The sequence below is a fragment of the Ictalurus punctatus genome, chromosome 20 (genome assembly GCF_001660625.3).
Source record: "Ictalurus punctatus breed USDA103 chromosome 20, Coco_2.0, whole genome shotgun sequence".
Classification (NCBI taxonomy): Eukaryota; Metazoa; Chordata; class Actinopteri; order Siluriformes; family Ictaluridae; genus Ictalurus; species Ictalurus punctatus.
The window spans coordinates 19460083-19488067 of NC_030435.2; the positions used below are offsets into that span (position 1 = coordinate 19460083).

At 39.0% G+C, this 27985-nt stretch overlaps 1 protein-coding gene across 1 annotated transcript in view; it reads left to right on the forward strand.

The window, feature by feature from the left end:
• LOC108280165 (leucine-rich repeat and immunoglobulin-like domain-containing nogo receptor-interacting protein 3) overlaps positions 1–27985 on the forward strand; it is a 54503-nt gene that overhangs the window by 18566 nt on the left and 7952 nt on the right. The window lies entirely within an intron of this gene.

The following is a 27985-nucleotide window of genomic DNA, read 5'->3' on the forward strand; positions in this document are numbered from 1 at the left end:
TGTGTGTGTGTGTGTGAGAGAGAGAGAGAGAGAGAAAGAGACTATCCAGGGGTGTGCTTTTATCACCAGAGTTACAGCCTGTTTAATAATTTGTTTGTCGCCTTGGATTTAAGACTTCTGTTTTCCAAAAGGGTGAGGCGAACACTTTATTTACCGAAGGTCCTACTTTATTTAACGTCTCACTGCACTAAATTATTCACGATCGTCATATAAAGAAAAGGCTTTGGGAGTCTTTGTGAATTCTGCTTGATTAGATTTCATAAAGGGGAGGTAGGAAATTTACAAAAACATTTCTACTCACATGCCCTAAACACAGATTAAACACAGAGCAATCTATTGGAAAGGAAGATGTTTTTGTTTCCCACCATCTCAGAGAATAGTTTAAACCTACCTTCAGCGAGCATAAGGATGGGTCATGTTTTATTTTTATTTATTAATTGAAAGTAATCATGTAAATGAGCCATGTAACGAATCACTAAAGGGTTTTATTGCATGATGTGGAAATCCTGATTAATCTTAGGCATGAGAGTTTTTGTGATCAATCACAGTGTTCTACAAATGGATGATTGACTGATTGGATAATTGCATGAATGAGCAGGAGTACAGGTGTTCCTAATAAAGTGGCTGGTGAGTGCATACATCTGAAATGCAGCAATGCAACCTCAATCTGTACAGTTATATCGGAATTATTGCAAGTTTTCTGCCGATCTATCTTGGTGTTTGTCAGTTTTATTTAGTTTTTTTTGCAGAATTCAAGGCTATAGTAACATGCTCTGATGAGAAGAGCCTAGAGCGACTTTCTTACAATGATAGACAACAGCTTCTTTTTTTTAATTATTTGTTTACTTATAGATTTGTGTGATAACTGGAGTGGTGATTTTGGAAAAGAACAACCTAACAAAAAAATTGTTTAGCAGTGCATTTATAGAAATTGGTACCTAATCGTGATCACATTTTTTCCACTTATACCCAACATCAAATCTGTTTTTTTTTTTTGTTGTTGTTTTTTTAAATATTCCGCCAATTTGCATTGGAAAACTGCAGAACAGATGTAAGCTATCATAGGGTCGGTCTCATCTCTTATCACAGATCTCATTTGCAGCCTGTTGTGTGTATAATCGTATTCACTGTGCTCTCCACTAACACACAGTGTGATATGAACAGTGATGCATGAAGATAAGAATGGATGCACACCACACACTCGCCAAGAGCATGACAAGTACATTCGAACACATTTCAGTATCCCTGAAGCTCTTTTACATTTTATTGGATGTTCCCATTTCCAATTATTTTATATGTACACCAGGTCATGTATGTACAGATTGACCCTCGGGTAACCCCACATCTGCATCTGTCTCACTCTTATATCCTGTCAGTCCTCTCTGAAGCGTGAAGTTAATGCTTCCGTTGAGGTTGTGAAGTTGCGTTCTGCTGAGATGTGTGGAGTTGCCCTTCTTTCTCTCTTAGCCATGCTCTTCCTCTCTAAGTGCTTTCAAACCCTGCAGACCTCCTGTGGAGAGAACCAAATTCATGCAGCTTGAAGAGAGAAATCTCTCTCTCTCTCTCTCTCTCTCTCTCTCTCTCTCGCTCTCTCTCTCTCTCTCTCATTCGCTTGTGCATTTCATTCCCTTATAAACTTGGAACCTGCCAAAATCTTGCTTTTAATTCTGCTATTTTTTTCTCACCACTAGCAGCTCATGTAACCTTGCCATCATCCATTCTCTCCATGCCTCCTCCTCTCCGGCCTGTTTTAGATTCAGCATGGAGGCAGCGGTGGCACCTCTGAGTGGCTTCGGCTAGGTGTAGCAGACGCTAATCATGCCTCCGTTTGCCACCCAATGATATTGGCCATGCTGCCACAAACACACACACAGACATGTATTTCTATACATATGTATATACTGTATATACACATACACACACTCTTAGTAGGAAGATTAAGTTGGGAAGTTCCCTTCCCCCATTTTTCTCATCTTCGTATGCATTTTACACTCTAAATCGCTTTTCCATTCTATCAGGCTAAGCTTCTTATCTCCCCTTCCTCACCACCCCCCTCTCTCTCTCACCATCCCTACATCTTTTCATTTCCCTCACACCTTCTGGATTTATTGGTCATTTCTCCCATCATCTGCGCCTCGTCTTCGAGAGGCTCATTTAGAGCCAGAAAGGGTTAGTGATAGAAGAAGCTCCGTTGTCGCTTTATCTTTTTACAACTCAAGGACACTCCTGGCATTCCACTCTTCATTTGTTCACCTGGCCGGGAAAGATACCGGCCTCCCTTCCTGCCTTCATTTATTGTCTCTCACTATATCTTGTCTAACACCTTTTCTTTCTCTCTCCTCTCTCTCTCTCTCTCTCTCTCTCTCTCTCAGCAACAGCACACTAGTTAACGCATCCTCACATCTCCTCCAACATACAGCAGGCATGCCAATTCTCCAGTCCTCCAGTCATTAAAAAACAAGAGAAAACTGGTCAAGAAGGTTTTCTATTTTACCTAGTTCAGTGCATCTGTACTAATTAAATTTAATTGACATTCTATTCATATTCACATTTGAGATGTAGGGGAATATGCTTCACAAATATGCTTTTTAAATACTAACCTATTTCGGGGGAGTGTTGGGGAGAGAAGCTTCCCCTCGTTAGTTTATGTGAATGCCAAGCTGAGCTGTAAATTAATAATAATGACGATGTAATCGTTTCACACTGCTTTAGAGAGAAATATTAATTTGAGAAATACTTACTAAGAGTTTAAGTTTAGTAAAGCATAAGAATAAAGAACTAATATTAATATACTAATGTCAGGTTTCACGTTTTTAATATATAGATTGTAATCAAAACTATCTACTGTATCTACACATAGCAACTGACATCTTAATGATAGATGACTTGAAACTTCATTTCGAAACTGGAATGTGTCTAAAATTGGCAATTTCAGATCTTGTATTTTGTATGATTCTTCATATGAAGAAGTCATCGGTCATTAGATGATGACAATGGGCCATATTCACAGATGAGTTAAGCACTTTAGTGAGCATTTAATATCATAATTGTGTATTGAAGCTGTGCAATGACCTTGAACTTATTTTATATCGTATTTAGTTATATCATAATGATAATGATTGTCTACTATGGTTGGACAAACGGTTTAAGGGGCGTGACTGGAGGACCGGGCTCCTGGATGTGAACCTGAGTGGTGAAATGTTAATAGACTTCTGTGCAGGAGTCATGGATTGTCAATAACAAACACTATTTTCAAACACAAAAGGTTGCTCTTTGTGCACTTAGTACCAGCGAACCTTGGGCCAAAGGGTTTTAATTGTATCATCAGACTTAAGGCCATATTTTCAGGATACTTGGTGGAGAGTTGTATTCCTTGCACAGGACACTGGGCAGATTTACCTGGTAAAGCCAGGAGAGCCTTCCAGGTGGCTTGGGAGCATCTGAAAAAGGTTTTGATGCCAAGACTGTAAAAAAGGAAAACTGAATACTGAAAGGTCTGGCCATTGCAATGTAGTCAGTTAAACCCTTTAGGCAGAAAGAGATAAATATAAAAATGTTTAAAAATAACAAGGGATATTCAAATATATAAACAAATGAGTAATAGAAAGTATTATAAAGTTATATATATATATATATATATATATATATATATATATATATATATATATATATATATATATATATTGTCATTAGATTAGCCTATTAGATTAGCCTATTCTTGTTTTGGGGATTCCATAGTAGAGTTGCCCCACCGTCAAAATACCAATTAACTCCTTGGAAATTGCATTTACATAACTTTTTTTTTCTTTAGCATTTACCCAGTTCATGTTGTGAGATTTTATATAAAAACTGTTGCCAGTCACCACATCGCTTTGCTTCTCATTTGCATAAATTGAAACTCTGCTTATCTTTTTCACTTCACCTGATGCAACCAACCCAGATTTTGCCTCCTATCACTCTAAATCTCAAATTTCACTGAAGCTGAATGACTTCGAGCTCATTTAAACCAAGTAATGTGGTAGAAAAAAGAGCCAACAAATAAATAGCTAATGTTTTTAATGTCACATCAACAGACTTAAGAAAATACACTGGTTGCATTCCAGATGAACTAACATTTAAGTTGTTCTTGTAAACAACATTACCTTGATTTACAGAGAGGTTGGTTCATGAACGTGGGTGTCATCTTTCCCCACCTCATCCCTGTTTATCAGTTATGGCTGAATCTCAGACCTATAGTCTGTTACTGAAAAGTGTTACTCAAAAGTGATTAGCCCCAGCAAAGAATAATTTTTCAGGAGTAGCTGACATAAATACATGCATGGGTGGCTGGCTTACTTGTTTATTGTTTTTTTTGTTGCTATTAATTAGTAATACATCATACCAGACATCAAAGCACATAAACCACACAGCAAAATGCTGCAAACTTTGATGAAAAGCCAGTCTTTGAAAACTCCTAATGAACTGTCATCCTTTTAAAAATGGATCAACAGGCACAAGTTCACTGAACATAATAGTCTTCGTGTCCTGCTCCATAATTAATTTGCACTGTCATTAAGCGACAGTAGCTTTTTATTTGACAAAACGTTACGCCACTTACACTAATCATTATATTCTGGCACAAATATCCAGACACTAGTGTGAATGGATTAGCATAATGTGTATAGTGTAGCTTAGAGTTTTTAAACTAGAGGTCTTTATACGAGTGGTATCCCAGCTGCAGCTGTAGTAAGCTGGATGTGGTCCATGTTTCCGGATTTCTTCAGCACAAGTACACAGCAGCAGAGACAATGATATCTAGACGTACCATCTGCTGGAGTGGTGGCTTCAGATCAGTGGCTGTTTTAAGGTTGAGCTGGTTCTATAATGTCGATCATTAGTATGTAGACTGAAACTTGCAGAGATAGACCCAAGTGGCAGCTTGAGTCCATGCCCTTTTGCCCTGTCACTGCACATGTATAATAATTGTATTTTATATAACCTCTGGGGTTTCACATAGAAAAAATGTGAGCCTGGAGTACAATCATGAGCCCTGTTCCATCCAAGATCTGACATCGGAGCTGATGCATAATTGGCTCATCTGCATCCTGGGAATATACATATTGTGTTTGATTGGCTTGGTTTCCAAGAGCTTTTTCACTGTTGAGTGACCTGTCTCAAAGAGTACTAAGGATATTTTGCCTTAATTAGCTCCAACATGCCATGGATGCACACATAATCACAACATAACTGAACAACCCAAAAGAACAGAATTACTGGAAAATAGTAGTACACATGTTCATTGTTTTTATTTAACCATGCTTTCTTTACATTAGTGAACAGTTTCAAAGGAAACCTTTTTCCCCCCAATGCTGCTCACTTAATTAGAGAAATATTTCAGCATCTTTGAGTTACTTACAAATGCCGTCTTTGCATCATATTTTGAGATGTGGATGCTGTTCACATGGAGACCTCACCTTGTCTTCCTCATTTTATTCCACTTAGGTGGAAAAAGCTATAAACATGATGTTAAGAGTTTAGTATTGAAACGGTACAAATGCTAACCCTAACCTCGGTTACTTTTCATATTAACTGAGTCAAAAACGAGCCCACGTCGCACTAAGATCCTACAGTTGTGATTGTACTGTTGTTAATTTATGATTATCCTTTCTAATGTTTCATCACCGGTTAAATCCGTTGGCCGCAAACAGATTTATTTCAGAAACAAGATTAAACAATAACACTGTTAAATTTTTGCGAGAGTATTGTATGTTTTTATTATTCTTATTTCTAGAATACAGATAAGATTAAGATATGTGTGAGGGCTGTGCATAGCTTTCACAAGTGAAGGTAATAAAATATGTCGAGCATGAACAGATTTATATGCAACACTAAGGCGGTGTACTCACCTGAAAGCTTTGATCTCTGAATATTACATTGCCATAACATAGCGTATTGAAGAAACATTTGTCTTGTAGCAAAACCACTGAGCTAATGTGGACTAATTTCCTAAAGGCTTGTACAGCATTTCATTTGTATATACTAGCTTGAACATAATCATTTGTGCCAAAGCTAATTTACAAACATATTCTACAAAGGATTCTGTCTGTCAAATGAACAAAATAACAAGTCGGTTTTGCATACTAGCCCTGAGGATTCTGCCACGTGGAGCATTCCAGCTAAAAGTGCAAAATACAGGATTGTGTTGATGCAAATAGATTCATTTAGCACCTGCATTGTGAATTTTCAAGCCTGAAAGTCACCTCGGGAATGGTGATTGGGTAAACAAATTAATCTGAGCAAAGGGCAGGTATTAAATTTGTAGATGTTTTGAGTTTTGGTTTTGAGGGCAAAAAAAGGACAAGTTTAATAAAATCGTGCCTTGATATTACCGTGGCAAAGTTGGTTTCATGTTAATATTCACTACAAATTCTGACTTCAAAGAGAGCTTGAGGAACGGTTTTCTCATTTGCATACACAGGTCAAAATGAAAGGGAAAACAGTGGTGGTTCTGTTATGCTGTGCGAGGCATTTTGCTGCCGTGGTTTGGGTCAACTTGTCCCAAAGTTGTTCTGATGGGAGTGGCCTCTTCCAGGAAAGCCCTGCCCCCATCAACAGAGCATTGAATGGTCTCACTGAATGGTTTGATGAAAATGCTGTAAATCAAATGATCATATCACAGTCACCAGATCTCAACTAAGTTACCTAAGTTAACCAAAATACCTATGGGAGATTTTGGAGTAATGTTTTAGCCAGTTCTCTCCACCACCACCATCAACTGAGGGAATATATTTCAGAAGAACGAGGTTCGTCACACCAGCAGAGTTCCAGAGACTTGTAGAATGTATGCCATGGCACACTGAATTGTGTTCTGGTGACCCAGAATTACCCATTGACTACACACTATAACTGTTATACGTTTATACACTAGTAAATTAGTACTCAGTGAGAATGGTGTATAAGTGGGTGGGGTGTTTGTTTTTTTCCCCAGGATGCCCCTTTTTTTTATACAAGCTACAGTGCTGTGTGAAGGAATTCATGAAGCTAAAATGTTTTGTCTGGATGTGCATTACTGCTCACACACATATGTTCATCTGTTGACCTTCACTGCAGGACAAATTTCTTTGCCTTCTGTTGTAGCCACTGCAGTTCCCTCCATGTGGGGACTGATAATTAAGTAATGCACTTTACTAATCCAACCTATATTTAAACACTTACAACACTTTCATGGGAAAAGAGCCATGAGTTAACCCCTGACCCTGCAGATCACGTGATCTTTATATGTGAGCAAGCTTCATCCACAGGAGCCATCATGTTTCCATCAAGTGTCAAACAACCACTGACAGCCACTGCCTCTGTCTTGAAATAGCATTTTGGATGCTGTCAAGCCAGACTCTGGCCATCAGTTGAGGAGGGAGATTGAAAAGTGGTCCGTTCCAGCAATGCTGTTATAATTGGATGGAGCTGAGCCGGCCATCTGTCATACACAGATCTTAAAGGAGGAACCGAGACTACCCGTGTCTGTGTTGGTGGTATTTTGCGATCACATTTATAAGGGGTTTTGGAGATATATGCACATGAAAGTAAGACTGAGTCAGATCTAACTGGCACTTTATTATGTTAAGCTTCTATTACTTCTTTACTAGCTCACACAACCCAATTATCTCCTTTTCACTTTGGCAATATTAGACTTCGTGCCAGGAGCTACATTGACAAAAGAAAGGGATGTGTTCTGACTCCGTCTCTATGCAATGATAGTCTTCCTTTTCAACTCAGTAACAATGTGAGCCTTATCAGCACCCCACTTCTGTTTTATTATCCAGTCAGCCTTCTGTGTGGAACTGGAGTGGAGTACTAATACGGGCTCATTGAAATTTGAGATATTATGCAGCACAACCACAAAGGCAAGACTTTTTAAGGTAAGGTACAGGAATGAGTTTAACTAGAAAAATAACTGTAATTTCGCTGAGTTTTTTGTAATGCTTTTAATTGGTTCAATTTTCAATTCCCTCTCATTAGAACCTAAAGTTAAAGATTACCTTATGCTCAAGTGGCTACCATGGGGGAAATCTCAGTGCGCTAGTCCAATTTATTTGTGCGATAGCTATCACTCATTATCATTAGGTGTTGTTGAGCAGCCATATATATTGCCAGATCCTGACTGCTGAGGCTTTTCTCACCCTCTGGACCTGCCTGATTCATCCAAGTGCTCTATTTCTGCTTGGAGCTTCTATACCTATGAATCATATTCAGCTGTTGTGGATACCCTTAAGATCTGTACTTCCCAAAATCATTTCATGCAAAAATCTTACCTTTGCTTCAGTGGGTAATCTCATCTGTATAATGTAGATTCGTACCTAAGAACTGCTGTAATCTTAAGCACTGCCCTGTGTTCATCTCAGGACTCATATTCACAATATACTCTAGTCATACTGAAAATCTTTTCAAAACACTCATTTGAATGTACTTTTTTTTATTTATTTTTTTTATTTTTTTAAGATTTATAATCGCACTATCCATCCAGTTTCACCCAGTAGAGGGTGAGTTCCCTTTTGAGTTTTTCCTTTCCACTTTAGGCCAGTATACGTCTCTAAATCTGCATCCACATCTGGATTTCTGTAAAACAGCTTCCTGATCATGCTTATTCTTAAATGCATTATACAATTCAAATTCAAATTGTGGAGTATATCCGTAACTAAAAGCTTTTTCTTGAAGCAATGTAAATAAATAGCATCGACCATTTGACTATCTGACAGTTCTGTGGTTTTGGTTGAAGGATTGGTTAGAGGATTTTACATTTATTTACTTATTTTTAAAGAAATATCACCGTTGCTACTGCCAGAGTCTAGGGCTTGACTCTATCCGCATAAGCCAAATTAGTCACACCTGCTTCTATGTGCTAGGTTATTAGCCAGTGATGTGTCTACGTAATCCCATAAAATGGGTTCACAATGAAGAGACTTAGCATAAATCTCAGAAATACTCAGAGACAGAGCGAGACAGAGTTGTCCAGAGCTGGGTTTTTCCCCCGTATTTTGTATCATTTTATTATTTCACAAGATGTTTTGGCCACTTAGCTTGCCATTCTTCTGATGTATATTACCAGTTAGCTTCTGTAATCTGATATTAGCACTGGACATAAAGCATGTTGGAAGGCACCACAGTGATTTCTAGAGTACTTCACCATGACATTTAAAACGCTTCATAAAACGTTTGAACATTGAACTAAAGTCATTTGTAAATTACAGGCTAAAATCCTGCATTACATTAGCTAATTAGCTATCAGTGATTTAAGTTGCCCAGGGTATAACTCAAATTTATAGATACTGCATTTACTCTAATGTTCATGCTGAAGCGGTGTTGCATATAATCAATGTTAGAGATGACCTGAAATCAAAACTGACCTGGTATACCTGCTTAATTGGTGTCCATGTGCATGGATCATCACTATCTAATTATATGCTAGGCTATAAATACAAATTAATATTGCAAGTGTTATTATTATTATACTTGTATCCAAAAGGGTGTACTTTGTACTTGTCGTAGTGTCCACTCAAGCAACATTATCATGACGTGTGAAGTGACACTACCACCACCACGGTGGCAAACTTCCACAGCAGTAGTACGGTTGTCATGGCCACTGTCACAGCCCTATCACTATTACTTACTTAAAAGACATTTCTGTCCTGTAATCCATCATAACTCCTACTTCTAAATGTCTTTTGCTTCTTGAATATGTCACCATGCATGTGCAAGCAGTGAATAGAATAATATTAACCTATAATGTCACATTATCTCATCCTCTATCCTTTATCAAAGAAAAACTCTCTTTTCTTTAAAAATACCTCCAGTGTACGTGTTATCATTATTTTGTCTTCGCTGACTTAATCTGACTTTGCATTGAGTGGTTTTTCAGCCTGGTTTTGCTGTCATGGACAATACTCACAGCGTAAAATCACTCTTTGGTCGCGAATTGAGATCTGAGGTCTTAGAATGCAAAGTGTCATGCTCCCTGGCAGAAAATTTTGTTGGAGTTGTGACCACTGCTTTGACACTCGTCTAAAAGCTCGTCACATTGTCTAAAAGTCACCAATAGGAGGACCCCATTGGATGACAACTATAGATACATCACTTTTCCATATCGCGTATCCTACACAGGGTTGCAAGGGAGCCTAGAGCCTATCCCAGTGAACTCGGGGTACAAGGCAGGGGACACCCTGGACGGGGTGCCAATCCATTGCAGGGTACAATCAGACACAAATTCACACACTACGGACAATTTGGAAATGCCACTCAGCCTACAACGCATATATTTGGACTGGGGAGGAAACCAGAGCACCCGGAGGAAACCATCAAAGCACAGGGAGAACATGCAAACTCCACACATACAGGTCGGAGGTGGAATTCAATCCCCTAACGCTGGAGGTGCGAGGTAAACGTGCTAACCACTAAGCCACCATGCCCCCCATATAGGATGACATTGAAATTCTAATTCTAATGGAAAGAATATCTATCTTTATTACCACAATGTTTTGTCTTGTGCCCCAAGTTCCCTGGGATAAGCTTCAGGCTACCCCGTGACCCTTTGTAGGATAAGCAGTACGGAAATGGATAGATGGATGGATGGACTTCAATGTTTCTATGAAAAATTTAGTTTCTAGGAAACTTACTCAACAACTACGTTTACATGCACATCCAATTCCATTTTAAAGTTCATATTCGGGTTCCAGCCATATTCTGAATACAATGTTTATATGCGTACAGGCATCGGAATATTCCTGTATACATGGTTGTTGTAAGTATGCCGATCTACACATGCGCTTTTACGTTCCTGCTTTTATTTCCTAGGAGATTCCTTGTGGACTGAGCATGCACATATCTCTACTTTCAATGGATTTTCTGAATAAAGTGTTTACATGCAACAAATTTTTGATTAAAACAGGCATATTCCAGGGGTGAGAATCAGAATCCGGGGAATCAGAGTATTGTCTTAATCTGAATCGGGCAATCAGATTGTAACTTTTACATGACTCCGATTAATATCGGAATATTGTTGTGCATGTAAACACTCTTGCACTAGCCCATCTCCCTGCCAGCAGACGTCTCCCTCCACTGGGTTCTAGATGAACCTTCCAGGTCACTTCCTGTTTGGAGAGTATATAAGGCCTAGTCATGTCACTACACCTTTGCAAAGTGTATGCAAATGCGATGAAGATATAGCCAAAATCAGATTTTTTTTAATGCAGAAGCAATTATCAGATTCTTTTATACTCACTCACATGTTTAACATAGCTAGCTATTCCTTGCTTATAAAGTAAATTCTTTACTGTAAATGTGACAACATACTGTATTGAGTCCATATCAGATACATGATTTTTTGGGGGTCATTTGTAGTTGATCATATGTACACTTAACACTTACAAGACCTAGGCATGTTTCTGAAAATTAGGATGCCCCTGAAAGTTTCATTTTTTAATCTTCTCAAAGGAACAGTCACTTTTTTGCATGCTGTGTATTTGGACACGCTGCTAGTTACGGTGTATTATTATTTTTTCAGCCGAGGAATTTTAAGAATGTGCCATTCATGCTGTTCACCTCAGACCCCAGTTAACCAGCTGTAACAATTCAGCAAGGGATTCTGGAAGGAAAGTGTTTAGCAACGATTGACAGATTCAAGAGAAATGCTTATTCTCATTATTCATAAATGTAAATGAGGTGCACTATAATGGTGACAAGGGAAATGATGACTGAAAAGTAATGAGATAATGTCCTCCTAAAGTGTTTCAAAGTGTTTAAAATGCTAATAGGGACTGTACATTATCGCTACAGGTCTCAATAGGTTATATAAATTATATATTACCTATTCTTCTGTAACTATTTTTAGGCAGCATAATCACAGAAGAGCTCAAATGTTGGCCCATTGCACCCTTTCGAAACATCAAATGCCCTCTTGAAGGACACAACTAACGAACTTCACACAAGCTAATGGAGTATTGTAATGGCCTTCAATATGGCGCAGCAGATTCCCCTCAGGGAAATTAGGAAGGGCACGTCAATGAGAGCGTGTCAAATAATGACTAATGAAGCAAGGCCCTGTTTCCTCTGCAGTGCACTGCCTCTCAGTGTCACTGCACACACCTTGCTGAAATGAGTTCAAAAGTTATAATCATGCTGATTCTTTATGCACAGTGAGAACACAGACATACCAGTGCGTTCTGTGATAAACAGGATGCTCAGTATGCAGGCTCTTAAAGTGGTTATAGGATTGTTAACAGTGCTTCTTCACAATACAATGTTTTAATTGTAAGTGCTTTTGATCAGTGAGGATCCCTAAAGTGCCTGAAGCATTAAAATAACTAAAATCCTCGAGTGAACACAGTTATATTGCACATCTGAGCATTTGTTCTGTGCATTCATCATGTTCTTCTCTGCTGCACATTTGCAGTCTTTACACGGCTCACGAGAGAGGAGGGTAAGCATTCGGGCCACGTACCAATTCAACTCCCTATAGCAGCATCCTGTTAGCCCTCTACCCCATCACATTAATAACTCCAAGAGGCTCGGTTAATCATGCCATAGGTCTCGCTGCACCCTGTCTGATATCGGATCGGTTTACATTAGTCCTGAGTCAGCATGCATCGACAGTTTCCTTCAAACAGCCAACGGTTGTGGTTTGTTTTGGCTTTTTTGTGTGTGTGTGTGTGTAGTAAATTACCAAGAAGGCACTGTCGATATTAAGGATGCACTGATCCAATGTTTTTGTGTGTGTGTTTTTTCATTGTTTTTTTTATTTATTTTTGTATCACTGCTAATATCAGAGCTCTGAATATTGGTGGATACACAATAATGAGCCGGTACTGATGTCCTGAGCATACCCTGAAAACTGGCTGTGAGACTATAGCAACAATGGCATGCTGTCATTAAAGAATAAAATCACACTGGAGCATGCTGTTATAGGAAAATAGTCAAGGACTGGTGGTGTGATGTGTCCCAACATGATGCAGAGTTGTTACGACCCCAAAGATTCTTTTCCAGTAACAACGTAAAGACCCAAAGTGTTTTATTCCTCTTATACCACAGTAATTTGCCAAGATTCCAATTTATATTTATTAAAGTATGACAGCCATTTATGGTTATATTAAATGCCATGGAACATCCATGAAACAAGTTAGTTCCTGTTATCACTTACTTTTAAGCAGCTATAAACTCCCTCACCTCTGTTTGTTATGGATATACTGGAAAGAAAGAGACTAGAGACTACATTTCCCATCCTGCACTACGGCTGCCATGGACTGCAATTCCCAGAACACTCTCACCTTCGTTCTAATCACAGACACCTGCATCCAAGTCACAGCACAATATATATAGAATGACTCTCATTTACTCTTTTTGAAGTATATGCTCAGTTACCATGTGTGCTGCTGTTACCAAGTCTTGATTCGCTTGTGTTTGCCTTTCACTGTGTTGGATCCTGTTTTGTGCCTTGCCTAGTTTAACAGAACTATTGTCAGACCTGCTCTTAATTATCACCTTCTGGCCAATCAGATTTGAAAATAAACAGCACCGTTGTATAATAGAATTTCTCTGTTGCTGTGTCCATCATCATTGCACATTTTCAAAATGGATCAGTATTTTAAAAAATTGTTATTCTGGGCTCCCAAAATGGCTTTCGCCCTATTCTCATGAAATTCAAATCCCAACGATGTCATAGCCATCCATGACCCGAGGCCAAGGGAGCAAAATTGGCTGTGCTCTCAATGTGGGAGGTGGAAATGGTACACTCTCTCTCCCCTGTCAATCACAGAGACATGAGCCAATCAAGGGCATCTGAAAGGTCATGTATGCGGAAGAGGGTAAATAGCAAAATGTGTTATGCTGTCCTGTTAGCAGCACTTTGCAAAGACGCAGTTGGCTGGCTTAACTGGATTGAAAAACATTCACAGCATCACATCTACATTAGAGTTTTTCAAAATCTGTGAATGTAGGTGGTGCTTGGCCAAAAGTACCACACCCTTTTTAAATGCTTGTGAGAATACACTGCTGCTAATTCAACAAAATGAACTTCACACACACTCACACACACACACACACACCTAAACATCTGCTCACACATATTCAGAATCATTTTAATGGACAAAACGTCCCAATCTCACACAAATACTAATTAATTTAAAGTAGTAATTAAATCGTCTGCAGTCTCTATTAGATACAAAAGAACGACACCAAAATGTGCAATTATTCACATCTTCTTACACATACATGCCCTAAATGCCTCAGAGACTGAGAATAAACAAGCTGTGGCATTATGGTGGCTTTTCAGACAGCTGCTCAGCCCCTTTTCTCTGCATCTGCCTGCTCTGGCTCCCACTTTGTATTCACGCTCTGCATGCATCCAGCTCCTCTTTTAAGTATTACTGACAGGTCAAGCAATACACATACTATATACACACACATGCAGGACACTTATTACAGTCTGTCAGAATAATGCATGTCATTGGTGTTAGTTCTTCAACGACTTTGGGCAGCTTTGTGTCCATGCCTTGGGTCACAGTAGCCATGACACACACACAAACGAAGGACATCACATCCCCTCTGAGTGCGAGAACTAGTTATGTAACCCTGTGTCTTTGTCTTAAACTATAACCACTATACCCACTTTAATCTGCATGTATACTGTATATGAAGCCGAATGTGTTCCTTCTATTTACAACCCCAATTCCAAAAAAGCTGGGACGCTGTGTAAAATGTAAATAAAAACAGTATGCAATGATTTGCAAATCTCATCAACCCATATGTTATTCACAATAGAACATAGAAAACATATCAAATGTTTAAACTGAATAAATGCACCATTTTAAGGAAAAAATAAGGTCATTTTGAATTTGATGGCCGCAACATGTCTCCAAAAAGTTGGGGCGGGGGCAACAAAAGGCTGGAAAATAAGTGTTGCTAAAAAGAAATGGATGGAGGAAGATTTTGCAACTAATTAGGTTAATTGGCAACAGGTGTGTAACATGACTGGGTATAAAAAGGGTATCTTAGAGAGGCAGTGTCTCTCCGAAGTAAAGATGGGATGGAATCTGGATGGAAGCATTTGTTGTGCTAAAACCTGTATATACTTTTCAGCATTGATGCAAATCATGGCATTCTGTTTTTATTTACATTTATTTACATTTTACACAGCGTCCCAGCTTTTTTGGAATTGGGGTTGTATATACAGGTGCATTAGAGCACTGCTTGTATCCTGAGGTGACACAAACGCGTCCTGTCAAGTGGAAGTGAAAATTGTTCCCACTTCCACCTCTTCAGTGGGGTCATTTTAGCTCCTCTTCAACATCTTCTTTCTAGAACTTTTTAGCCACTCTGCATAATAAATGAAGATACAAGGAGCCCTTTCTGCTATAAGACAAGACAGCTCTGTACCCCTACTGTGCAGTCTGACTTTGAAATATTGTCACTGAATGCCTGGGGATATGTTCAATGAGTCTTTCCTAATCATAGAGCTGTTTGCTCTTGCAAGATTTTTGGAATATCGTGGCTATAATTATTTTTCAATGACAAATTCAGCAGATCTTTTTGCAATGTTGTTTATCGCTGTATGATAACATCAATTATAATAATTTTGCGTATCATTAAAATCATAATGATTTATTACATTTACAGTGATGGCTGGTCAAGATATTGAATGGCAGAACTTATCTTTACTATTATGAAACTATTCTGGTTGAGCCTTGTGGCAGAGGGGTCCCACATAAGAATAAAATTATTATGCGTACACACAGGAGAATACTTACTGAAAGAGAGATAGGCAGACTTCCATATGTTTTTAAGTCAAGTGTTTGAAGTCTGTAATCATGCCATGTCTCATGGCAAGCATGAGAAAAGCTGCGCTTGCCGTTAACGCTTTCATTAAAATCTCACGGTTGTACTGTTTGTCTCTTTCTGTAAATTTTATTAAGATTGCACAGTGTACTGTACTGTATGCTTAGTTTGTTTACTAATAATTTCTCATTTTTTAAAAATTGAGAATTATTCAGAAAGTAAAAACAATCTCATTCATGTTTACTGCACCTCTTCAGTTCCTCCAGGATTTCACGATTTTGTGATCACAGAAATCAACGCAAAAATCAAGCAAACTCCGCCATATTCGGAGGAGCTTGCAATTTTTCACAATTACCACAGATTTGGGCCAAGACACGTGTAAAGTCATCATAATGCTCATTCAGCCAAAAAGCTCTCTTCGAATCATGAGTGTCGAGCATGAGTACAGCTAAAAGGTCTCATTTACCAACAAATATCACTGTGAAAAACAATTTTGTGTAATCGCGATTTCGCCAGTTCAAAAAGTTTCGAAACAGCACAAAAGACTCAGCAAGTTGCATCGAAATTTTTGAACTAAGTCACAGCAAAATCAAGCATTTTTGGCTGCAACAATCACAAAAAAAAATCCTGTACAGACTGACTGTTATACACCTATACCTACTACGCTATTGTATTTTAATGCGACTTCACAATCACTGCTTATGTCGTGTTATGGATGTGACAGTAAGCATGTCAAAGCCTTAATCAAACAACAAATCCAGGGTGTGCTACACTCCATGCAATCGCTTGATGGTACTGTCAGGAATAAGCTATGTGAATCTACACTATGGGCTAGAAAGAAATCAGCCCCAGCCTGTATTTACCATTCTGTGAATGTTTACTTATGATCGCGCTGGTGTTCCACAAAATTGAAAAAGAATCCACTTTACCTTGTTGTCCATTGGCTTTGCAGCTTCATACTTCAGACTTTAATTACTCTGGACCTAAATATGTAGAAACAGAATCTGAAATAGCCAGTTGTAATTTGTTCTTATTTATGAACCAGGAAAAGAGGTGAATGCAAAAAAGTGCCGGATTGAATCTCATTGCTCGTAGCTTTATTAATCATGTGATGTGCTAACGGTGCAGATGATGATCAGAGCGAAACAAGCAGCGGTGCTTGTGTGACTTAAACAGCAGTGTACACACTCGGCATGCGTCTGAGGCAGGGGGCTTTTATCCCATGGTTGCCTCTTTCTCTCGCTCTCTCTCTCTTCCCATTATTTACTGCTTGGTGGGTGTTTGTAATCAGTGTGGGTTTGTGTGAGGACAGAAATTAGTCATAGCAAATGCACATTTCCCCGTTGTTACACAACTCATTGCAGTGGTGGCATTTAGGAGAGAGACCTACCCTGCTCAGTACAGTACAATATAATAAAGTAGTGGTGGTTAGCATGTTTGCCTCACACCTCCAGGGTCCGGGGTTCGATTCCCGCCGGGGCCATGTGTGTGCGGAGTTTGCACGTTCTCCCTGTGCTGCGGGGGTTTCCTCCAGGTACTCCGGTTTCCTCATAAGTATCCCTTATCGACATGCATGGTAGGCTGATTGGCGTGTCTAAAGTGTCCGTAGTGTGTGAATGGGTGTGTGAGTGTGTATGTGATTGTGCCCTGCGATGGACTGGCACCCTGTCCAGGGTGTACCCCGCCTTGTGCCCGATGCTCCCTGGGGTTGGCTCCAGGTTCCCCTGCGACCCTGAAGAAGGAGTAAGCGGTAGAAGATGGATGGAATATAATAAAGTAAGTAGTCTACTATAATGCCCAGGAAACTCCTAAAACTGGCCCAGGAATGGCACATTTCTACGCTTCTACTCTGATTAGAAGAGCTACCCAAAATAGCTACCCAGCTAGCTAACTTCTAGTAGCACATATTTGTCACAGGGGACAATTATTATTGGGATTTCAGTAAGTCTTCATTTGTATAATAATATTCCCCTCAGTTTATTTAAGAGTGTAGACATCATTTTAACAAAACTTTCAGCAAGCTAACCTTACACATTTAGCTTGTTAGCCATCAGTTGCATTAGGCAGTATTTTATGTCGTTCTCGTGTTGTGTTTTTGAATCGTCAACCTGTTCATAGGTGTTGTGATATATCTGTATTTGCTCTGTTACCTTCTTATAAGAAGACAACACAAGTCCGATACGAGCAAGCTAACTGGCTAATGCTAGTGTGCTAGCTAAAAACAAAGCTTAACTGAAGGGAAAAGGATTCTCTGTGGAGCGAGTTTATAAGCTGTCCGTGGGGCTCTGTGAGTCTTTGAGGTAAATCATCGCAAGCTATTTTCCTCAAAAACAATTAATGGGGAAACTATTCTTTGTTATGACGGCTAAGACTCGTACCAGAGAAGTCTTACACAAAATTTGGGGGTGAATCCAGGGGTGTAACCTGGCCTGAGCAAGATTTTTTTCTTTAGCTCCAAACAATTCTCCACTTGGAGTGGTTTGTCACTACATAACTGAACGTCAGTAAAAGAAGACGGTGGTGTTGTAATTTTATATCTTCAGCCAAGCCAATCAGACAGGGTTTACAGGAAAATACTCATGACTTATTGGCTGGCAGCTCTCAATTCTGCCAAATGCAATCTCACACAGTCAATGTAAGGGAAAATGGATATACAGCATTTTTTTAAACCATTAAAGTGGTTGAAATTGAAACAGTAACATCCTCTCATGCTGAGCAGGAAAACAAGGTGTGTAATTGTCTATATGAGTTCCAGTTTACGTGAACATGATATGAGCAGAGCATAAGGAAAGATAATGTACTTTGCATGGCACTGTAGCAGCTAAACCCAGACAATGATAGCTTAGCTGTGCCTTCCCTTGGCTTGTGACACAAAACTAGCCTAGTTAGAAAATTTTATAATTCACCGGTCTGGTAGTCCTACAAAAAGTGGTAACAAGCAAAGCAAGTTTTATGATAATGTCATACATTGACAGCTAAGTTACCACAGCTTCCATAAAAAAACTTAGGCTATTAGCTAAGCTGGAAAAAGACTAAAAAGAATCTGGGTTCAGTCCCAGATAACTAACAGTCCAGCTAACGCACCTGGGTGAGTCTTTGCTGAATGTGAATTACTATATGTTACCATTACACAGCAATTCACAACAGCTCAGGACTATCAAGGTTTAGGGTATTTTTTTCTTCCCTGATTCCATTTTTAACCAAAAAAAGCTCATATGCACTAGTTTTATATTGTCTAGGATGGAGGTTCTATAGCTAAGGTTTTCTGGTTATCACAATGTCCTTCGATAAGGGATACTTAGCACTACCTAAAACAGAAGTACAGAATGGAATGATGGAACAATGTTAAATGGAAAAATATTCAGTTAGTGCCATGTTTTATCAGATTTATCAGAATCAACAGAGTTAATAATTTAAAAATCACATTTTTGAGTCAGTTAGTTGGAGCTGAGACAGAAATCCATAAAACGGGCATGTGGTTTGATTACTGTCTGTTCAGATTATTTAGCAGAAGGTTATGTAATGTTTTAATTCATTCCAAGTTTTCATCTGCAGTTTATTTGCATATATCCAACTGCGGCATGTTTTTTTCCTGTGCTAATCCTAAGCACTCACTCCTTTCTGTTTCACGCCTTCATTCCTCCCTCTCTTCCTTGGCATCACAAGTTCCTTGCTCTATTTGTGCTGTGAGTGATGAAGTGATTCCCCGGCCACGCTTTCTGTTTCTCGACCTTGTGGTTGAGGGCAGAGTGGACATGGTTGTATGTAAGGTGATGGCTGTGTGTTGGCCCGTGTGATGTTTCTGGACTCCCAGAATAAATCGTGTTGCAGGGAACTGATCCCAGGGCTGTGCACTTTCTTCATGCATGAGCACATCAGTGCCTGCTGGACCGTTATCCTTCATGATCCTCAGGATGAAACAAGGGCACACACAAGCCTGATGCATATAACTGACCTGTTTTTAATAATGTTATTAAACGGTCTTGAAATGGGATTAAATATGTGGGAATCATGCGACTTGCGTAAGTATTCACCCCCTCAAACACAATTTGTAGTGTTACAAACTGGAACTCAAATCATTAGTCCGCGAAGCAACAAGGACACCAAGGGTACCTCTGAAGATATAAAGGACAACCATGCTGTAGTCTGGAAACTCCACAAAGCTAGGCTTTATGAAAATGTGGTAAGCTATATGAAATCCTGTTTGGAGACCAAAACTTTCTGCCCTTGGCACAAAGCACTATATTTGTCAGGAACCCAACACTGCTCATCACCCTGAGTACATCCTTCCCACAGTGAAGCATGGTGGTGGTAGCATCATGTTTAGAGATACCAAGGCCTCTTTTTTCAGCAGCATTTCATCCATTGTGTTTTTGCAGAACAGCGCACATGTTATATGCTGTATAAGCGATAGAACACGTGTGGTGGTGTCTGCAAACAAATCACAGTAATGATGTTATTCATTTAGTATTTTATTAAGTTTGTACAACAGTTTTTGGAATGTAAAGAAAAATGTATAGCAAGCAAACCCCTAAAAAAGTACATTCCCATCCACATGTGGCTTGTTGCTATGCAACATCCCAATAATAAAGTGGAAACAAGTATTGCAAGCATACAACCTCATACAAACTCAGTAAAGTAACACTTGTGAATATATATTAGTGGATAGCTTAGCAGAAGCAAGACAATGTATAGCTGTTCAGGTTTGTGTGGTTTTCATCCAGCACAACCTCAGACAGAAAAATTGGCATAGAAGGAGCAATTGTTTGGTGTTTGACCTACTAATTTAGCATCTTTCCTTAGATGCAGGTCAATTTTTTTTTTAAATGCATCCTATTTCTATATTTCTATTTGTATTTGATATTGTGGTTAGAAAACAGCAGACTGGCAGTGTTCCAGATCAGTCAGTGGAGAAATGCTGACACAGAGTACCAAGCAAAAAAAAACCTGAACACCTTTGAACCAGTCAAGTTGTCACTGTAAGTAACTGCTGAAATGTATAATACATTGAAGTATATTACTGTAGGGACTGTAAGAGGACTTGCACCAACAGTATTACACCTGTCCCTCTTCCTCCCCAACTGCCATTGAAACAGTCACATGCTGGATGCTGAGACACCGGCTGTGTCCTCATTCTGCCACAAGAATTGTCTAAGCCAGCGCATGGGTTTTGTTCACGTGTTTGATGTGACACAATACTCCGGCATGGCATGCACACGGGTTTGTAATGGCTTTTCTTGTAGCTTTGATGTGAAAGCATTAATAGGAACAAATAATTTGTGGAATTGCTCACACCCTAAAATCGGGTGCACACACAAACAACATCGAGGGAAAAACAAAGTCCGACTCTAGTGCATGAATCTATTTTTAGGATGGGAACAGATTTCAGAAGGATTTTAAAATAGCGTTAACAAATTCCTCCTCCCGAGTCTCAAGCCATCTTAGACCATGCGTGTTTGCAGAGTACTTTTACAGCTGAATTATTTTAGGGTAAATGTGACTCACAGGGCTTATGATGACAAATAGAAGATATTTTTAAATCTTTTACACAAAAGACCTGTTGACATGGGGAGATTACTAAATTGCACCCATTCTTGTGTTTCTATAATAATATAATCCCTTTTGCATTCACATTGGCCATAATATCTGTGTGTGGGGGGGGGGGGGGGGGGGGGGGGTGCGCTTGCACATGTCTTCCACAATCTCTTGTCTGTTTCTGAGATAATATTATGGGATGGAGGTAGCCACGAGTATCTGAACACCACACTGGCTGTGTGTCTGACAATCCCGGGTATCTGACCAAAAAATCAATGTGTATTTATAACTGTCTGCTGCATTGGTGACAAAGTAAAGGCCGACTTCACTGGGAGCCTGTGTTTTGAGCCTTCAAAAGGAGAGTTCCTTTCTCCCTGTCTCTATGTCTGTCTGTCTCTTTCGCTCTTTCCCTGGAGGAGGGAGAAATGTTAAATAATGGATCATGAATAATGAGTGTCTAGAATACATGTCATGACTGGCATTCACAGTCTCAGTTAATTTGTAGATGACTGCAGTCAATTGGCTGTCTTTAGGCAAATTGCATTAATCAGTAGGGATGCACTGAATGTTTTAGCCAAAGAATGGTTTAATATACTTTTTTTTTTTTGGCCAAAAATTGCCATTGTTTAGTAACAATAATTCAACAATGATGGAATATTGCCCAATAGCAATATACTGTATGCTATTTATCATTATTTTTTGCGTGTGTGTGTACTGATGTTGACATTGATGCTGATACACAGATTTATCACACTTTTAGAAATTGGCACTAGCATGATTGTAGTAGCATTGAAGATACATATTTGCACAACATTTTTGTTTAGCAGAGCAACCACAACATTAACATTAAAGATGTCCATCAATGGGTAGACCCACAGCTTTAAAGGCTCCCTTGATCTGTTAAATTGTCAAAAGTTCATCATAAAAATCATAAATGAGAAAATGTAAACATAGTTAAGTTAAATGAATGACCAATCAAAGCTATGCATGAATCTGTTGCTGAAACCTTTATTTATTTGCTTATTTTTAAACTTCTATGATTCCAATACATTTGTGCATCTCTGCAATGTATGGATATATATATACAGTGGATATAAAAAGTCAAGTTTTTGTGATAAACAATAAGAATCATTTTAAGGGGGGGAAATATATAATAATCTGACAATATTTTGCCATTCTTCCTTGCACTCTGTCAAACTGGTTGGGCGTCTCCTGTGCACAGCCCTCTTCAGGTCACCCCACAGATTTTTGATTGGATTTAGGTCTGGACTCTGGCTTGGCCGTTCCAAAACCTTGACCTTGTTTTGGTGAAGCCATTCTTTTGTTGATCTGCAGGTTTGCTTTGGGTCGTTGTCATGCTGAAAGGTGAAATTCCTCTTCAACGTAAGTGATTTAGCAGAAGCCTTAAGGTTTTGCGCCAAAATAAACTGGTATTTGGAGCTGTTCATTATTCTCTCTACCCTGATTAAATCCCCAGTTCCAATTGAAGAAAAACAGCCTCAAAGTATGATGCTGCCTCCACCATGCTTCCCTGTGAGGATAGTGTTCTTTTGAAGATGTACTGTGGTTTTGGTGTGTTTTTTTTTGGTGCTAAACATATCATTTGGTTTTATGGCCAAAAAGTTCAACTTTAGTCTCATCGGACCATAACACATTACTCCACATGGTTCTGGAAGATTGGGTGTATTTTTTATTTATTGCTTGGTTAAAAGGTGTTCCGTCTTGCCACCTTACCCCATGGCCCAGAGATATGAAGAATTTGGGAGATTGTTGTCACATGTATTTAGTAACCAGTGCTTGCCAGAAATTGCTGCAATTCTTTGAATGTTGTTGTAGGCCTCTTGGTAGCCTCCTTGACCAGTTTTCTCCTGATCTTCTCATCAATTTTAGAGGGACGTTCTGTTCAGTGTTTCATGGTATATGCAATAACTTGGACATTTTCTTGTAACCCTCTCCTGAGTGATATTTTTCAAAAATGAGATCCCGTACCTGCTTTGTAAGCTCTTTTCAGCCCATGGCTTTTCCAGTTGGATGTTACCAAGAAGATGTCAGGAAAATCCTATAGGAACAGCTGTACTTTATTTGGGGGTAATCAGTCACTTTAATTAATGGCAGGTGTATACTAATTAGTGTGTGTGATGAATTAGAATGTGATTGGTTGATTCTGAACACTGCCATATTCCCAATTATAAAAGGGTATGCACATTTATGCAAGCTGGGTATTGGAAGTTATTTTTCCCCCAAAAAACATTTCTGGGTGTTTGTCACTTTAAATTTATATGTAGCAATTTCAAAGGTGAAAATGGTTCTAACATGATTTAACTTTTCATTTTGTTACATCACAAAAAACTGCCATTTTAACAGGGGTGTGTAGACTTTTTATATCCACTGTAATTACAAATTATATATCTATGAATTGCATCCATCCATACATACAGAAATTTCAGGATCCAGTGAAAAAATGAAAGTAATATATGTAATGCAAAGGCAAAAAAAAAAAACATTCTGGCACTTCAGTTTCCTGCTCCCCAGCATGTAATTAAATTCAGTTTCAGCCAGGATTTTTAATTACAGTGATTCACTATTAATCAGTGAGTTAAAGCTATAGCTTTATCTCTGGATGTCTTCTAAGCCAATGTATTCTTCCTTTACTATTAATTATTACAAGTCCACTAGAGCAAAGACTGCAAATGCATCCTGCGAAGTGTCAGAGTCTCCCACTGTGACCATGCAGAGTCCATGATGACAGATAGTGGTAGTGCCATCTTAATGAGAGTGCAGCTGAATGCAGAACGTGTAAATGTGGAACCTAACACACATGCATGTGCAGTATTAACACACAGAATATTACCACGAAGCATAGATGCACAATAAGGATATTGGCCTTTGACAGGCATTCCTTCACTCACCATAAACACTTGATTTCTCACAGTCCCCTGCAGTGGTGTTTGAGTAAGTGACAATGACGTACGTTTGAGCTGAGGGCGTGTGAGATACTGTGAGGTTTGTTTCGTGATGGAGTTAGCTAACATGTTAGTGTTAGTTTGAAATGACAAAGAGTGTCGTGTGAAAACAACAAACTGCATCTCAGGCGTTACCTAACATACAGCTCAGTTGCATTAGTACATAGTTGAGTGTAAAAGTTTGAATACCCCTCAACCAAAAAGACGCTTAATGTGTCAGTTTTTTTTTTTTTAATAAATGTTCTTTCATTTTGACAAATCACAAACCTCATATGCTAAAATATTGATAGTGAAACAAGCAAAATGCTACTTCTGAATGTGATATGAATGTGTACTTTTATTCCACTTGCCTCTAAGGACTTTTTCAGATCTCCTGCTGCTTGATTGGATTTTTGTGATTCTTTGTTGTAGATAGTTTTTGTCTTTGGATGTGTCTTGGTTTTGTTTATTTCTGATAGATGGCTTAGTCTGTTGATAATAGTTGCCCTAAACACCTGGATATCTTTTTATACAATCCTTGAACTTTGTAAAAGATCAGTCATAGCTGTTTTCTTGATTCCCATTGGCTATTAACATGTCAGTTTATAGCAACTTGTTGTAAGTTTGAGCCTGACTGTTAACGGTTTATTGACGATTTATTTAATTTTTTTTCAAAATAGTCTAAAACAGTGTGACTTGCATATGTAATCAGACACCTTGATACGTTTACATTTACATTTCTTGCATTTGGCAGACATGTATCCTGAGCGACTAACAGAGGTGCTTTGAAGTCTCTATCAATAAATGCATCCTGATACTGGTTCACTAGGTCACAGACTAAGAATACCATCAGTCCAAAAACTCTGTTGGGAGGTAATATAGTAAGAAAAACACACAGACAACACAACAATGAAAAGTGCTAATTTTAGTACCTTAGTAAGAGGTAGATCTTTAGACGTCTTTTGAAGACTGCCAGTGAAATCTAGGGGAAGTTCATTCCACCACCTAGGTGCCTTGTACCCTGAGAGATGATGGGACCAGTTGAGCGGTGCTTGAGGATTGGAGGGCGCATGGTGCAGTGCGGGGTATGATAATTGATTTGAGGGAAGTGGGTACTGGTCCACTTTTAACTTTGTAGGTAAGCATCAGTGTTTTATATTTGATGTGGGCAACTATAGGAAGCCAGTGGAGGGTGCGTAGCAGAGGGTGGTGTTGGAGAACTTACGAAGGTTTAACATAAGTCAAGCAGCTGCATTCTGGATCAGTTACAGAGGTTGAATGGTGCTCAGAGTCTTGTATTTACAGGAGACTGAACCAGCACCTGAGTGGCCTGTATGGATAGAAATGGACAAATCGTTCTGATGTTGTAAAGGAGAAATCAACATCAGCGTGTCAGATTAGCATTGTGAGGTCAAAAGGACAGTTGATTGTCCCTGGTTACCACCAAGGTTGCATGCAATAACCGAAGATGGGATCAGAGACGTGTCCACGGAGATCACAAGATCTTGACATGGTGATGAATCACCTGGGATGAACAGCAGTTCGGTTTTGCTGGGATTAAGTTACAGCTGATGAACTGCCATCCATGATGAGATGTCTGCCAGACATGCTGAGATCTGAGCAGAAACAAGAGGACCTGAGGGAGGGAAGGAGAGGATGAGTTGAGTGTCATCCGCATAGCAGTGGTATGAGAACCCATGTGGATATGACCTCACCAAGAGATCGAGTATAGAGGGAGAACAGACAAGAGGGAAATAAAACTAGAGCTTGTCCATATTTTCCCCAAATTTGGTCACCTGCCAATTCTCATCCATCACCCTGCTCACCCCTAACACACAACAGCTACCAGCCGGGGAGGGTGAAGGCTAACACATGCTTCCTTCAAGTCAGCCAACACACAAAGTCAGCCTAATTGCTGCTCATGCTGTACCATAGGGCAGTGTAACACACCCCATGGAAAAGGCTAGCTTTCCACATACATCTGTGACTGACTCTGTGATCCCTTCCACCCAGACAGCATGGCCAATTTTGCTCACTTTGCTCCCAGCCACAGATGATGTGGTATCGTTGCGATCTGATGAATATAACATTATGTTTATATATATATATATATATATATATATATATATATATATATATATATATATATATATATAATTTGTTTGTTTTTTTAACCAGAAACCAACATGCAAATTGTTATGCTCAGCTATGGCGTTAGAAACATACAGTATATTAATATGCATGTAGTTATTATACTTTACTGCCTGTACTAAGTTCTGCCCCAAACATTTAATGGAAAACACTTCTCAGCAAGACCAGAGCAGTACTCAAGAGTTTTTTTCTAGCTCCAACGTGACTATTTTCCCACCTCAGCTAATTATTAAGCTCTTCATGCAGTGTTGAACATATGTTAGGGGATGTAGAACTTTGCAGTTGAAAATTTCTAGTGACATTTTGAGACCTTTCTAATTCCATAGCCCCAAAAGGTGAACTTACTGTGGGTTAATGTACTGACACGACTCGATGCGACTCTGAAGCCCTCTGAGAAGCAGCGAGGGCTGTAGCGAGTGTTGGATTTGGCAATTACCCGAAGCACTCAGCTGGCTGGAATACCTATGAGACCCAGCGCACGATGGAACTATGCCGAGTGACTCAATTTTTAAGTGTGTGCCAAAGCCCACAAACAGCAGCTTTAACATTCATTGGCTCTCATTCCTATTCAATCCAAATAACTAGATTTGATATAATAATAATAATAATAATAATAATTTTAATTAATTAATTAATTAATTAATTAATTACTTATTCATTATTTTGTTTTTTAAAAATCTCCTTTGTTCTTCTTTGTTCCCTATTAGTGTACTGTTTTGGTGGATGTGAAAACCATGTTTAAAGTTTCGTAAGGTGTGCGATGTGCTTTGTGAAGTATTGAGGTCCTTAGGTGTAGCATTTGGTTCCTTGTCTACAATTAAACTGCAATATCGGTGTTACTAAAAAAATATTTTTCATCTACTTTCCCAGTCTAATTAGGTCCCAGTTAAATCAGACAACAGTAATGCCACTGGGCATAAATTAACTCTTACAAAGATTAAATGAGCCCAGACAACACGTTAGGAAAAGTGTATTAATGGACCAAAGGTTGGATAAACGCTAGGATATGCAATATGTCTTCCACTGATTTGCAGTCAGTGAGCATCTTGAAGCACATATAGGATTAAATTAAAGTAAACAGTCCTCACATTACAGATCGCTGCAATTCCGGATTGCATAGGAAATGCATATACAATTTGCTTCTTCTTTTGAGACATATCTCCTTTTGTTTCTTTTTTTTTAACAAAAGATATGATGAGTTTTGTGGTCCTTTTATACTTAGCATTATTGCTACACAAGGTGCTGAGAAGCTGTGTGTAATTCATCAGTAGGCCAGTTCCATCTGCTTACCCACACCAAGAGATGTGAGCAATATAAACAGGGTATTTAGTGTAAAACAATGGTTCTTTTATGTCTCCTTTTACCCCCAATTCAGTGTGCAACAAATATATCCTGCTTTTACATAATCAGAAGGCCACACATTATCTACCCAGCTTTAATTTATTCAAAGTGAAATGACAGTCTGTGCAGGCAGGCGTGGAGCACACAAACACACACATTATGCACAGGCTTTCTGCAGGTGTTTCAGAAATGTGTGCAGGCATTGGTTGTCTACTTGA